This window comes from Bos javanicus, chromosome 9 (assembly GCF_032452875.1).
Source record: "Bos javanicus breed banteng chromosome 9, ARS-OSU_banteng_1.0, whole genome shotgun sequence".
In the NCBI taxonomy this organism is placed as follows: Eukaryota; Metazoa; Chordata; class Mammalia; order Artiodactyla; family Bovidae; genus Bos; species Bos javanicus.
This window is the reverse complement of record NC_083876.1, coordinates 319,162-334,549: the sequence shown is the minus strand read 5'-3', so window position 1 is coordinate 334,549 and position 15,388 is coordinate 319,162. Positions and strand designations below refer to the sequence as shown.

At 37.2% G+C, this 15,388-nt stretch overlaps 1 pseudogene; it reads left to right on the top strand.

The window, feature by feature from the left end:
• Window positions 1-3,342: 3,342 nt before the first annotated feature.
• LOC133254402 (olfactory receptor 10AG1-like) lies at window positions 3,343-4,408 on the top strand (annotated as a pseudogene).
• The last annotated feature ends 10,980 nt before the right edge of the window (window positions 4,409-15,388 follow it).

The window sequence follows — 15,388 nt, the reverse complement described above, 5'->3', positions numbered from 1 at the left end:
TAAATTATAAATTTTAACATGGTAGCAAATGTTTTGGTTTATTAAAGCAACTTCCACATATTTCTTATTCTATTAAATAAAAATTGCAATTAAATAATAATAAATAATGGTACTAAGTCACTTTGAAATGTCAAAAATTGTAATAATTAAAGCCTAGGTATAGATGATAGTAAAGAAAACTTCATTTGAGTCAACACATTGTAACAAAAAGTTATATATGCTTATTGTTTGATATTATAATAAGAGATTTAATATGACATAACACATAAAAAAGTTACAACCTTTGGGGAATTCAAAGAACAATTATTTTGAAGAAAGAAACTTATAGAATTCAGGACTTATAAAATAATAAAGATAGCTTTAAGTCCAACATTGTTTTTAAATTATTTTCAAGGATTACATTGCTAATTTTTATCAGATATACAAATATACGTGAAATACACCTTGTTCCACTCTTGAAAAATTCAAACTCAAATCTTACCTACTTCATGTTATACAAGATTTGATCACCAAAATGTATCTGTACAATTAAAAACTATTTTATATAGCACTGGAAATAATTTTATTCAAGTAATGGGTGAAATTGCTCATACTAAATGTTTTTATTCATAAATGATAAAGATTAAAATTCTATTCTTTTGTATATTAATCTTTTCTCCCTTTTCAGATTGACAATTTTAAAAGTGTCTGTTCCTTTTCTCAATTTCAGAATCAAATAATGAACACCATATTAAGTAAACAAGCATTTTCTAGGTTCTATATTGTTCCCAAGTATGAAAATAGTCTCAGTCCTTCAATCGCAGATCATGTAATATCAGTGGGAAAATAAAAGGTATATGAAAAGAATTAGCCAAATTGCAACTCTATGTGCTACAAAGTCGTGTGTGTTCTCCCTATTAGTTCTAAAGAGTGGAGGTGATCATATTATTGAAATTATTGGGAGAAAATTCTTGGAGAATTCACATCTAAGAGTCTGGGATTTTTATAACACTGTGATGATAGTTTTAATATCTTATTTCATTCCCTCATTAACCATGTGATACAAAGTCAAGGTAAATTAGAGAGCAGTTTTTCATAGTGGTAAAACAGAGAGTGAAATTTAGAATAATAAAATTTAGTTTTTAATAACAAAAATAATAGCTAGCTTTTAAATAGACTTCTATGAATGCCAAAACATCTTTAATTTGCTTTACATGTATCAAATGAATTAATTCATATAGCAATCCTAACTGTTGATACAACTGTTAGTTTTGCAGCCAAGTGATCTATGGCACAGGGAGATTAAGCGGTTTGCATTGCGGTTTGCATTGCGGTTTGCAAGCTGGCAAGTGAAGCCATGATTTGATTGCAGGCTATCTTGTCAGGATTGTAGTTTTTGCCCATGACACTGTATTTAGACTATGCTTGCATGGAAAACCTCGAAACATAAAGGATGGGGAAATGAGAAGCAGGGCTGGAAGTCATGTTGAGTCAAGTGATGCCTGGCTGCTGCTGCTGCTAAGTCGCTTCAGTAGTGTCCGACTGACTCTGTGCGATCCCATAGACGGTAGCCCACGAGGCTCCACCGTCCCTGGGATTCTCCAGGCAAGAACACTGGAGTGGGTTGCCATTTCCTTCTTCAATACATGAAAGTGAAAAGTGAAAGTGAAGTCGCTCAGTCATGTCCGACTTTTCGCGACCCCATGGACTGCAGCCTACCAGGCTCCTCTGTCCATGGGATTTTTCCAGGCAAGAGTACTGGAGTGGGTTGCCACTGCAGTGTAATATTTAAGGAGGCAGTCACTTTAACAATGGTGCAATGCAGAGTCAGCCTTGAAACTGAGTGAGTGCTCTGAGATTCTGTACTAGAGGAGTCTCATTCCTTATTTAGCTAAGACCATATTCTATTCCTGGCTCTGATGAAAGGAAAAAAAATGCAAAAATGTAATCATCAACAAGTAACTCAATAACTAGCAAAAACAATTTTTCTAGGGAATGTGTTACAAACCTGGCAACTAAATATTTAAGAACATTATACCATATTAATAATTATAATTATAGGACTATAACTTATACATAAACATATTAAAAGTGATAGGTATTTTTTTCAATAATATATTTAATTATCTCAAATAAGAAAGCAAACATAAAATTTAAACAATTACTTAATATAACAGATGATAAATAACAGAGTTAGGATTCAAACTTAAGTATGATTTAAAAAATAGCCACTGATTTGCAATCACAGAATCAATGTGCAAATGATCAGTGTATCCATCATTGCTAAATCTCAATATCCTGGCTCAAGAAAAGTGAGTTTAGAAACTGTTATCTGAATTATTATTATTATTTTTTGAGGAACAACAAAGACTTCAGAGAGGCACACAGAACCAGGGTAAAGCATGACAGGAGGTATCTTACACAGCTAGTGAACACATTCCAGGCAACCCCTGTTTTCCCAGAGTGACCCTCTTAATTGCTTGTATCTGTATCTATTCCCACAAAACTTTTCCAGAATAAAACCCTCTTATAGCCCCCATATAGTATCTTACTGAAATATATGTATTTTATTCCCCTATGTACAATAAAATAAAATATTATCTCATTTTTTTTGTAAACTGCATAATAATGTGAATTGTATATAAGAACGTGTATGATCAAGATCATCAAGTGATGGGAGGGAAATGAAGAGTTGAAATATGTAGCTGAAAACATATAGGAAGATAATTTCTGTTATATTAATAGTTCTACTGAAGTATGTAAAGAAAAGTTACAGAGAAGTACAATAAAATTTCCAAAAAATGTAAATATTTAAAGGAATTCCCAGAAGTCCAATGATTAAGACTCTGTACTTTCACTTCAGTCTCTGGTTGGGGTACTAAGATCTCATAAGCCATGAGATATGGCCACAAAATGATGTAAGTATTTAAAACTGAGATCACATAGCAACACTATGGATCTATCTTCAATGATTATCAATTTGTCCAATGCCTGTGCTGATCAGGGCATTTGGTGTTTCCCTGGTGGCTCAGCTGATAAACAATCCACCTGCAATGCAGGAGACACGGGTTTGATCCCTGGGTGGGGAAGATCCCCTGGAGAGGGGAATGACAACCCACTCCAGTATTCTTGCCTAGGAAATCCTATGGACAGTGAAGCCTGGTGGGCTACAGCCCATGTGATCAGAGAGTCAGACACGACTGAATGATTAACACTTTAACCTTTTTGACTTTGACCTGTATTTGAAAAGAATGCCTTATAAGACATTTCAAGGGAGAGTGTATGGTGATAACACATGGATTATAAACTGAGAAAGGAGAAAAGCATAAATAATAAAATTCTTAAATTAGAAACAATTGCATTGATGATGAAAATCAATCTGGGTATCCTGATACAATTTATAAAACAGGCCCTGATCCCTGATGGTAAAATAAAAAGTAGATAATACATTTCCACCTTTTCACAGATGAAACACCAAGAAAAAACACCAGAAGGTAATCTCACTAAACTGATGGAGTTTGTTCTCTTGGACTTTGCTGATATTCCTCATCTCCAGAGGTTTTTATTTGGACTGTTCTTACTCATCTATATAATTATCTTGATGGGCAATGGCATCATATTTCTGATAATAAAACTAGACCCTGGTCTCCAGACCCCCATGTCCTTTGTATTTGGCAATTTTTCCCTTTTGGAAATCTGCATATAGCAGATTATGTTACACTCCCCAGAATGCTCACGTGTCTTTGGACACAAAGAACGATTTCTTTTGTTGCTTGTGCCACACAAATGTGCTTCATTCTTATACTTGGGGCCACCGAGTACTTCCTTCTGGCTGTGATGGCCTATGACCGCTACGCGGCCATTTGTAGCCCTCTTCACTATCCTCTAGTCATGAACTACAAGGTGTGCATCCAGCTAGTGGTTGGCTCCTGGATCAGTGGAATCCCAATCCAAATAGGCCAGACAGGCCAGATTTTCTCTCTGCCCTTTTGTGGTTCTAACTTCATCAACCACTTCTTCTGTGACATCCTTCCCATACTCAAGCTGGCCTGTGGGGACACATTTCTAAATGAAATGTTAGTCTTCACAGTTGCTGAGCTGTTTGCTTTGGTTCCATTTCTGTTGATACTTGTCTCCTACGGCAAAATCATCTCCACAATCCTTTAATTGCCATCAGCCACAAGTCGGGGCAAAGCCTTTTCCACCTGCTCCACTCATCTTATGGTTGTGGCATTGTTCTTCGGATCAGGCCTTGTCACATTTAAGACCCAAGACCGCAGGAACTGGCAAAGTGCTTTCTCTCTTCTACATGATTGTGATGCCTGTGTTTAACCCCATGATATACAGTCTAAGTAACAAGGATGTCATGATGGCACTGAGACAATGGCCATGCAAATACCTTAGTTCATTGAAAAAATAAGTTGTATTTCAGAACTTGATTTCTTATATATTTGTTATAAATTTTCAATATTTATCTTAAAGTCAATTTATCTGTCTATAAAGTGGTAGTTATTACCAAAATAAAAATTACTTGTAACACTGAGAAACCTTTCTGTCTCCAGTTATACAGTTATGTATGGGTCAACAAATAGCAAATCATTCACTTGGGAATTCTATATCCTTATTGTGAAATGTTCTCTTGTAGTAAGAACTTTAGACAAGAATTGCTATAATAGGCCCAGCTGTAATACAGACTCAGTTATATCACTTATTTGAAAGTATTATTATTCAGTTCCATAGAGTTGTCACAGAAATTTTAAAAACTTAGTAATGGACATGAATTAAAATGTTATGTATATGTTTCAATGTCATTCTCCCAAATCTTCCCACCCTCTCCTTCTCCCACAGAGTCCATAAGACTGTTCTATACATCAGTGTCTCTTTTGCTGTCTTGTACACCGGGTTATTGTTATCATCTTTCTAAATTCCGTATATATGCATTAGTATACTGTATTGGTGTTTTTCCTTCTGGCTTGCTTCACTCTGTATAATAGGCTCCAGTTTCATCCACCTTATTAGAACTGATTCAAATGTATTCTTTTTAACGACCCAGAGGGATGGTATGGGGAGGGAGGAGGGAGGAGGGTTCAGGATGGGGAACACATGTATACCTGTGGCGGATTCATTTTGATATTTGGCAAAACTAATACAATTATGTAAAGTTTAAAAATAAAATAAAAAAAAGAAATCCACTGGGGGGGGGAATGTTATGTATAGTTTGGCCTAGCAATTATTCTACAGAGAAATAATTTCTTATAGTGAAAAGTAGTTCTCATTGGGAATGTAGTTTAATAAATGAAGTTGTACAATGATATTAGTAATTATTAGGCATCATTTATGTGTACATCATGGGGTTCTCAAGGCAAGAATACTGAAGTTGTTTGCTATTCCCTTCTCCAGTGGACCACATTCTGTCAGACCTCTCCACCATGACCCGCCCATCTTGGGTGGCCCCACAGGGCATGGCTTAGTTTCATTGAGTTAGACAAGGGTGTGGTTCTAGTGTGATTAGATTGACTACAGCTCTCTGTGTTTATGGTTTCAGTGTGTCTGCCCTCTGATGCCCTTTTGCAACACCTACTGTCTTACTTGGGTTTGTCTTACCTTGGACGTGGGGTATCTCTTCACGGCTGCTCCAGCAAAGCGCAGCCGCTGCTCCTTACCTTGGACGAGGGGTATCTCCTCACTGCCGCCCTTCCTGACCTTGAACACGGAGTAGCTCCTCTAGGCCCTCCTGCACCCATGCAGCCACCTCTCCTTGGACATGGGGTAGCTCCTCCCGGCTGCTACCCCTGGCCTTGGGCGTGGGGTAACTCCTCTAGGCTACTGCCCCTGGTCAGGAAGCAACAGTTAGAACTGGACATGGAACAACAGACTGGTTCCAAATAGGAAAAGGAGTACGTCAAGGCTGTGTACTGTCACCCTGCTTATTTAAATTATATGCAGAGTACATCATGAGAAATGCTGGGCTGGAAGAAGCACAAGCTGGAATCAAGATTGCTGGGAGAAATATCAATAACCTCAGATATGCAGATGATACCACCCTTATGGCAGAAAGTGAAGAGGAACTAAAAAGCCTCTAGATGAAAGTGAAAGAGGAGAGTGAAAAAGTTGGCTTAAAGCTCAACATTCAGAAAACGAAGATCATGGCATCCGGTCCCATCACTTCATGGGAAATAGATGGGGAAACAGTGGAAACAGTGTCAGACTTTATTTTTCTGGGCTCCAAAATCACTGCAGATGTTGATTGCAGCCATGAAATTAAAAGACGCTTACTCCTTGGAAGGAAAGTTATGACCAACCTAGATAGCATATTGAAAAGCAGAGACATTACTTTGTCAACAAAGGTCCATCTGGTCAAGGCTATGGTTTTTCCAGTGGTCATGTATGGATGTGAGAGTTGGACTGTGAAGAAAGCTGAGTGCTGAAGAATTGATGCTTTTGAACTGTGGTGTTGGAGAAGACTCTTGAGAGTCCCTTGGACTGCAAGGAGATCCAACCAGTCCATTCTGAAGGAGATCAGCCCTGGGATTTCTTTGGAAGGAATGATGCTAAAGCTGAAACTCCAGTACTTTGGCCACCTCATGGAAGAGTTGACTCATTGGAAAAGACTCTGATGCTGGCAGGGATTGGGGGCAGGAGGAGAAGGGGATGGCAGAGGATGAGATGGCTGGATGGCTTCACCGACTTGATGGACGTGAGTTTGAGTGAACTCCGGGAGTTGGTGATGGACAAAGAAGCCTGGCGTGCTGCGATTCATGGGGTAGCAAAGAGTCAGACACGACTGAGTGACTGAACTGAACTGAACTGACTGATATGTATATCAGAGTAAATCCATAATATGATTTGTTGAGTTGATAAAACAAAAGATATTGTTGAAATCTTTACATATAATAAGATGAGCATGGAACAAGTGATGGAAATATTCACAAGTCATTTTTTTTTTAAAATATATTTTCCTAGAGATGATAGTTGGGATAGAAAAGTTAGGGGGAAAGACAAAGGATTTAATTTTTTTTTAAAGTAAGTATATGCTATAAAAGCACAAGTATTGTACACCTTAAACCTTACATACATACCCATATTAGACATGGTCAATACAAAAATAATCATCGTTGTTAATTATGGAAATCACAGAGTAAATCATTCTATTTTTCCCTTTGTTTTATTGAAATTGTGCAGTTTATTACAATAAGTTTGTGCTATTTAGGTAATTAAAATAACAAACAATAAATTTGTATTTCTTCTGGACAAGGAAAATCACAATTATTAGCTGTGTTGCTATTTCTGTAGTTATATAATTTTCAAAATTCTATGTATATATAATAATCCTTCATATAGACAGGCAACAGATCATTGGAGAAATATGACTTGTCACCAGTACTCAAAGTTAAAATATATGATGAAGCTTGAACAGTTGCTTTTAAAGTTTATTCCCATAAAAATACTTGTCAGTTTTGTTCACATTTATATGGAGCTGGCTATTTCCAGATGGATAGGGAGGTGCAGTACCACTGTCTCCTTGGGAGAAAGCAACCAGATGACATGTGACCAATTCTGATAATAGAGTGAAGAAGGAAAAACCAACTCTTATTGAGAACCAAGTAAACAAATCACCAAGATTCTCAGATAATACAGCCATCATAACCTACTAAAATCTAATAGAAACAATCGAATACAGGAGGTTAAAAGAAAGAGAACTATAATAACAGCAACAACCAAATTCCAGGAAAATTTCTAGGCAGAAGTTGGTTAAATCCTGAAACTATCATATGTTGGAAAGATTGAGACAGAAATTAAGAAATCCTCTCTTTTTTCTCTCCCTCCTGCCTCATTAAAAAAAAAAACAAAACAAAACAAAACTTTTTTTAGAGAGAAGAGATAACTAACAGGGGAGGGGGCGCGGGGAAGGGGGGACAACATTTAAAAATATTGATATATCAAACAGATGTGACTGGATCTGTCTCCTTTTATAGAGAAGGGCAAATAAGAGTGATATCTTGGAGCATTATGACTTTTTTGGGTAGATACTGAAGTTCCACAAGCTAAAAATGTCAGTGAACAGTTTTAGAAATTATTTCCTCTTTGGCTTGGCAACTAACAAACCATATCTAAACTAGTTATCACATTCAGTGGTAATAGCTCGCTAAAAATCTGTATCTGTATCACTTGTTTTTAAAACACAATGAATGTGTGCAAATACTACCACTGCTTTGTAAATTATAAATATCTTTATTAGCAAGATAATCTTTTGTTACTACTTTGCATTGTACTATTCCCAGAACAAGTCACTTATAATTCTGAGAAACTAAGCACACACAATTTTATTATTTAGAAACACGGAAAAAGATATTCATTTACGTAGATATACATGCTTGTCTGTGTGTGTCTATGTGTGTACTTTAGGAGAATATTGCTCTTGTGGACTGAAGTCAACTGACAACGAAGGATAGGAAGGCCAATAATATGTGCAAAATCTTTCCAAGATTAATAGACTGATTTGGGGAAAGTGAATATGTCTTCATTGTGCATCTGGATTGTATTAATAGCTATGGATTCTTTGCTGGAAAAGAATATTCAGGGAATAATGGTAGAAATCTTTCTTTCCTTCTTTTAAAGGTATCTGCATATTTATATTTATATAGGTATCACATAAATATGATATGGGAGGGATTAGGGGCAGGAGGAGAAGGGAACGACAGAGGATGAGATGGCTGGATGGCATCACTGACTCGATGGACGTGAGTCTGAGTGAACTCTGGGAGTTGGTGATGGACAGGGAGGCCTGGCGTGCTGCGATTCATGGGGTCGCAAAGAGTCAGACACGACTGAGGGACTGAACTGAACTGACGTATCATATGTATAATTGTTTCTTGGAATAGTGTTTTGCTATATGTAACCTTTATATCAATAACTATTTCTTTAGCTGTGATGTGAAAGCATGCAGGCTTATTTCACTGTCATATAATTAGTACAGAGAACATATATATTAGAATAATAGAATTGGAAGATAAAGATAAGGTAAACAGATGATCTAAGGGAAGAGTTGGAAAAAATATAAATTATGAAACAAACTTTGAGAGAGATGATGTTGAAATTTCAAAAAGGATTGAGCTTTGCCATAATAAGCTTTACACACAAAAGATATCCATATTTATATATGTACATTTATATTTTGTGTTTAAAGCATTTAGATAGATGATAGATACATAGATAAAAAGAGTTTGTGTATGTGCATGCAATAACACATATGCAAACTTTTCTGGTGGATTCATTGAACTAATTATATTTAGAATGATTAAGGTTATCATATATGGCCTTCCCCAGTGGCTCAGTGGTAAAGAATCTACCACTGAGATTCATTTCAGATTCAATCTGAAATGCAGAAGCTGCAGGAGATGTGGGTTTGATCCCTGGATTGGGAAGATACCTTGGAGAAGGGCATGGCAACCTATTCCAGCATTCTTGCCGGGAGAATCCCATGGATAGAGGAGCCTGGCTGGCTACAGTCCATAGGGTGGCACAATCAGACACAACTGAAGTGACTTAACATGCACACACAAGGTTGTCACATATATATATTGTTGTTGCTATTTAGTAGCTCAGTCGTATCCGACTCTTTGTGAGCCCATGGACTGCAGCACGCCAGGCTTCCCTGTCCTTCACCATCTCCTGGAGCTTGCTCCGTTCAAACTCATGTCCATAGAATTGGTGATGCCATCCAATCTCTTCCTCTGTCATCCCCTTCTCCTTCTGCTTTCAATCTTTCCCAGCATCAGGGTCTTTTCTAATGAGTTGGCTCTTCACATCAGGTGACCAAAGTATTGGTGCTTTAGCTTCAGCATCAGTCCCTCCAATGAATATTGAGGATTGATTTCCTTTAAGATTGACTGGTTTGATCATCTTGCAGTGCAAGGTACTCTCAAGAATCTTCTCTAACACTACAGCTTAAAAACATCAATTCTTTGGCACTCAGCCTTCCTTATAAAATGTGTCTTTGAGGATCATTATTCTCTGACAGCCAACATACTTGAAAAAACAGAGAATCAATTAATAACTGCCTCATATATTGCATTTCCATACTGAAAGTATGTGTAAACATTAGCAAATCACTGAATATCTTAGATCAAATAAAAAGAGAAAGAGCCTTAAGATAATCTCTGTCCTTTTCTTTCAAATGAGGTCTCATTTAGAATTGTAAGTAAAATCAAATGACTAACAAAAAACTATCTACTCTCCTTCAGTGTGATAAAGAATGATAGATGACAATGAAAAACATGTTAGGAAAAAATAGTTAATGAATTAAAGAATGTTTCTAGAATCTTGAAAATCAAGTGATGAGAATCAAGAAGGGAAAGGAGATAGAAGAATATGTGTTCTATGGACATTCAATGCAAAATTAAATGTTCCATGTCAGCAAATAGTGGCAGGTGCTGTAAGCCAAGGATAAGAGCAGGTATTTATTCATGCATGAATATCATGAGACATTAAGAAAGAATGAACTCTGCCTGAAGGTTTAAGAAGGCAGGGAAGTGTGAACGTTGTTGTGGGAGAATTTGTATTAATAATATTGTTAAAAATAATTTCAGTATTTAAATGAGTAGCCATTATTATGGAAAACTAGATGTTGGCAAATGCTTCCCTCTCCAAGATTTTTAAAATTTCCAAAAAGACTCCTTGAATCCAAGATATTGTGTTCATTGCTTTGACATAATTAATGACAGTAGGCATTATTGCTATTTTATAGACAGAGAAATTGATACAAAAATAACAGTTGAGATACTTGAGAATGCACAGATTATAATAAATTCAAAACAAAAATCAGTTATCTTAATTATAGGGCTGATACTGTTTCATTTCATTACAATTTGCTTATCTAAGAGTTAAGGGAAAGAATTACTATTGTTGTTCAGTCTCAAATTCATGTCCAACTGTTTGTGATCCCATGGACAGTAGTATGGCAGGCTCCACTGTCCCCCACTGTCTCCCAGAGTTTGCTCAAGTTCATGCCCATTGAGTTCATGATGCTATCTAATTATCTCATCCTCTGCCACCTCCTTTTCATTTTGCCTTCAATCTTTCCCAGCATCAGGGTCTTTTCCAATGAGTTGATTCTTTACATCAGGTGGCCAGTATTGGAGCTTCAAATTTAGCATCAGTCCTTCCAATGAATATTCAGGGTTGATTTCCTTTAGGACTCACTGGTTTGACCTCCTTGCATCCAAGAGACTTCTTTAGCTTCACAGTTTGAAAGGGAAAGAATAACACTCCCATAACTATTATATCTTCACTTTCTTTATCACCATCAGTAATGTATTTAATTTTTGACACATACAAAAAATAGATGAAGTAGGTTAAGATATTTATACTCATGTGTGCCATGTGTGCATACTTGGTCACTCAGTCATGTCTGACTCCTGCCAACCCATGGACTATATAGCCCCCTAGGCTACTCTGTCCATGGAATTTTTCATGCAAGAATATTGCAGTGAGTTGCCATTTACTTCTCCAGGAGGTATTGCTGAGGTCTTCCTTCATTGGCAGGCAAATTCTATACCAGTGAACCACCTAGGAATCCCCACAAGCCCTAGAAAAATAAAAATCCAAATTTATAAACCAAATGTTATAATTAAACTGTTAACTCTTTTAAGGAGAAATTAATCTGAAGGGATAAAATCTACAAAAGAAATTAAACCTATAAAGTGACATTATCATTAGATAAATAAGTGATGTTGTCTACAAGTATTAGTAATAATTTTTAGTTATAAAGGTAAGTATCTCTTGAGTTACACATTCGAAAGAGAGAAACAGGTGTATAGTGAAGTGTTGATAAATTCTCTCTTTTTTCTTTCCTGTTAGGATATTTATGATGGAATAATTCTTGATTTTATCTGTACCCTCTGGTTAATTTCATATACATTACTGAAAGATCAACTGGTAAAGGTTAGTTATATTTATACTAATTTAAATACAGCTTATAGGCAGGCAGTATTAGGCATTTTTTATTATATATTACTATTTATGATATTAAGTAATTATGTGTGATTCTTTACTTGGAAAGTGAAAGTTGCTCAGTCATGTCAGATTCTTTGCAACCGCATAGACTATACAGTCCATGGACTTCTCCAGGCCAGAATACTGGAATGGGTTGCCTTTCCCTTCATCAGGGGATATTCCCAACACAGGGATCGAACCCAGGTCTCCCTCATTGTGGGCAGATTCTTTATCAGCTGAGCCGTAAGGGAAGCCCAAGAATACCGGAATGGGTAGCCTATCCCTTCTCCAGGGTATCTTCCCGACTCTGGAATTGAACTGGGGTCTCCTGCTTTGCAGGCAAATTCTTTAATAACTGAGCTATCAGGGAAGCTCCAAATATTCATCTAAATTACTAATCTGTTCCTTGATATTACATGTAAAAAAAGAATCCACACATAGATTTTATTTTTCATTGCAACTTTGTTAATTCAAGTAAGCTCTAGCAAAGGTTCCAAGTAGGAAATGCATTTTGGAAATTGGTATGAAGCACAGTAATGAAAGCAGTATGACAGCGCTGTCAGATGTTTGATATTCAATTTTTATCACTCTTGGAAGAAGTGGGAAGAAAAGATCCAGATATGCAGCTCCCTCTGGTTATACATGGAACAATTTTCTTAATTTATACTGAGAAAGTGGATGCAATGAAAGGTTTTCATTCTATTTTTAAATGATTGTTCACAAACATAAGACTTATAATTTAGTCTTGTGTTCATTCCTCATCACATATCTAATAAAAAATCTCCCATGAGAAATGAATGTGTCACAAATACAAATGGTGGTACCAGCATATTTGTAAATAATTTACCAGTTATCAAGGCAAAGTATATTTTTTCTACACATTTAAAGCAAAATTCTAGCAGTTCACTTACCTGATAGTGTTAGAGTTGGGTAAATTTAAAATGGCTATGAAAAACTGGATTTGTCTTAAAGAATAAAACACAATTAATATTTTTTGCCTCCAGAGTGTTTTATCTCATTTATTACATTATTAATTACATATTGCCTCTTTTTTATTTCTTCTAGGTCCTTGTTAAACCTTTCTTGCATCTTCCCAATCCTTGTCTCCAGGCTATTTATCTGTAATTCCATTTTGATTTCAAGATTTTGGATCATTTTCACTGTCATTATTCAGAATGATTTATCAGATAGATTCCCCATTTCTTCCTCTTTTGTTTGGTTTGGTGGGCATTTATCCTGTTCCTTTACCTGCTGGGTATTCCTCTGTCTCTTCATCTTGTTTATATGGCTACGTTTGGGGTGGCCTTTCTGTATTCTGGCAGTTTGTGAAGTTCTCTTTATTGTGGAGTTTCCTCACTGTGGGTGGGGTTGTACAGGTGGCTTCTCAAGGTTTCTTGGTTAGAGAAGCTTGTGTCAGTGCTCTGGTGTGTGGAGCTGGATTTCTTCTCTCTGGAGTGCAATGAAGTGTCCAGTAATGAGTTATGAGATGTCAGTGGTTTTGTAGTAACTTTGGGCAGTGTGTATATTGAAGCTCAGGGCTGTGTTCCTGTTTTTCTGGAGAATTTGCGTGGTATGTCTTGCTCTGGAACTTGTTGGTCCTTGGGTGGTGCTTGGTTTCAGTGTAGGTATAGAGGCGTTAGATGAGCTTCTGTTAATTAATGTTCCCTGGAGTCAGGAGTTCCCTGGAATCAGGGTTTGGACTTAAGCCTCCTGCTTCTGGTTTTCAGTCTTATTTTTACAGTAGTCTCAAACCTTCTCCTTCTATACAGCACCATTGATAAAACATCTAGGTTAAAGATGAAAAGTTTCTCCACAGTGAGGGACACCCAGAGAGGTTCACAGAGTTACATGGAGAAGAGAAGAGGGAGGAGGGAGTTAGAGGTGACCCAAATGAGATGAAGTGGAATCAATAGAGGAGAGAGCAGGCTAGCCAGTAATCACTTCCTTATGTGTACTGTACAACTGGACCGCTCAGAGATGTTCATGGAGTTATACAGAGCAGAGAAGAGGGAGGAAGGAGACAAAGGTGGCCAGGAGGATAAAAGAGGGGAATGAAAAAGAGAAAGACAGATCCAGCCAGTAATCAGTTCCCTAAGTGTCCTCCACCGTCTGGAACACACAGAAATACACAGAGTTGGGTACAGCTGAGAGGGGTTAGGGAAGAGACATAGGCGACCTGATGGAGAAAAAGGAGTCCAAAGGGGGAGAGTGCAGTCAAGCCAGTAATCTTGCTCCCAAGTAAAAATGGATGCTGAAGATTGGGTTCTTAAAGGTACAAAATTGATAACAAATACCAAAAAGCAAAAATTAAAAATCTAGAGTAGAGTTTGGAATTTCAGAAATACAATATTAAAGAAAAGAATGAGAAAAAGAAAGACAAAAAAAAAAAGTCACAAAAATTATAAAAAAAAATATAGGTACAAAATTGATAACAAATACCAAAAAAGCAAAAATTAAAAACTAAATAGACATTTCTCCAAAGAAGACATACAGATGGCTAACAAACACATGAAAAGATGCTCAACATCACTCATTATCAGAGAAATGCAAATCAAAACCACTATGAGGTACCATTTCACACCAGTCAGAATGGCTGCGATCCAAAAGTCTACAAGCAATAAATGCTGGAGAGGGTGTGGAGAAAAGGGAACCCTCTTACATTGTTGATGGGAATGCAAACTAGTACAGCCACTATGGAGAACAGTGTGGAGATTCCTTAAAAACAAAAACAAAAACAAAAAAAACTGGAAATAGAACTGCCTTGCTGCTGCCGCTGCCAAGTCACTTCAGTCGTGTCCGACTCTGTGCGACCCCATGGATGGTAGCCCACCAGGATCTGCTGTCCCTGGGATTCTCCAGGCTTATGATCCAGCAATCCCACTGCTGGGCAGACACACCGAGGAAACCAGAATTGAAAGAGACATATGTACCCCAATGTTCATCGCAGCACTGTTTACAATAGCCAGGACATGGAAGCAACCTAGATGTTCACCAGCAGATGAATGGATAAGAAAGCTGTGGTACATATACACAATGGAGTATTACTCAGCCATTAAAAAGAATATATTTGAATCAGTTCTAATGAGGTGGATGAAACTGGAGTCTATTATACAGAGTGAAGTAAGCCAGAAAGAAAAACACCAATACAGTATACCAACGCATATATATGGAATTTAGAAAGATGGTAATGATAATCCTGTATATGAGACAGCAAAAATTCACAGATGTATAGAGCAATCTTTTGGACCCTGTGGGAGAGGCAGAGGGTGGGATGATTTGGGAGAATGGCCAATGGAGTCTGTGCCTCTGAGGACTACCCAGGTGCCTGAACCTGAGTGGCTTAGACCTGGGAGGTGCATGCAGCCCAGGGCTGGCCTCAGATAGTTCCCAGTGGAGCAACCTAGATCCTGAGTTG